Source organism: Sinocyclocheilus anshuiensis, unplaced genomic scaffold (genome assembly GCF_001515605.1).
Source record: "Sinocyclocheilus anshuiensis isolate Anshui unplaced genomic scaffold, SAMN03320099.WGS_v1.1 scaffold552, whole genome shotgun sequence".
NCBI classification, from domain to species: Eukaryota; Metazoa; Chordata; class Actinopteri; order Cypriniformes; family Cyprinidae; genus Sinocyclocheilus; species Sinocyclocheilus anshuiensis.
In genome coordinates this window covers 1,522,662-1,523,759 of record NW_015554362.1, presented here as the reverse complement: position 1 = coordinate 1,523,759, position 1,098 = coordinate 1,522,662, and positions in this window count along the sequence as shown.

The window sequence follows — 1,098 nt, the reverse complement described above, 5'->3', positions numbered from 1 at the left end:
ACCCGAATTATACACACACACACACACATATATATATATATATATATATATACATAATTTTAAAATATTTAAATAAATTGGAACTAATTGGTTTCCAGGTTAAATAACATTTTATGCACCCACATAATAATTAGATAATTAAATATTCTATCCATCTATCTATTATGTATTATTGAAAATACTACACTATATAAAAATACTAATATATTACAAGATTTATTCATTATATTATTTTTATATAAATATAGATTTAGTAAAATATTTTAATATATAAACATTTTATATTTAAATATTACATACATATTGTTTATCCACATATATACATAAAAACACCCACAACCACAAATCTATATATGAATTATTACTTTGTAAAGTATTTGAATCAATAATTCAACATACCTCATGATGAGTAGTTATCAGCGATTGTACTTGAGATAAGGATCAGTCGCCACAAGGATTTCCTGTTTCAGAAAGATTCATATTCTTTCATCTCGGCTCATGTCATTAATTTGTGTCCTAGGGTCAGTTATGTCCTCTGCTGTGCATAAAATCACTATCAACAGTCTTTGAAACAGGAACGTCAATCATCTTGAGTGCCTTAAAGACAATATTTCCCATTAAAACACTAGGTCTTCTGATGAAATGCTGGTGTGTCATTTTCATCATAGTGATGTGATGGATGAAATTACAGTGATTATGTGTGATTCGGAGCAGGCCGTTGTGTTTTTAGTCTGTCCCCTCTCTCTCAGACCAGTCTGAATAATGGATTCACAGCTATAGGGGGCCACGTCTGAGGTTTATGAAAAATACATCTCTCTACTGGGGACGGCAGACACAGACCCTCTCACCCCAGAACAAGCCACCGCCACAAAACCTCCTCAGAGGAGAATGTGAGCGCTCACAGGTCACTCTTTCATTGCTCAGGAGACAGTCCTCAGTTACGTTTCACTGAAGCCAGCTTTGTTTCTCTTAAAACTCCTAAAACAGAAGGAAAAGAGAAAAGTGTTTTCATACAGTAAGAATACAATACTTTGTTTTCCCATTTATTGACTGACAGCTCTCCTGTCCCTGTGTTGACAGAAATCAGAGGCGTTGATA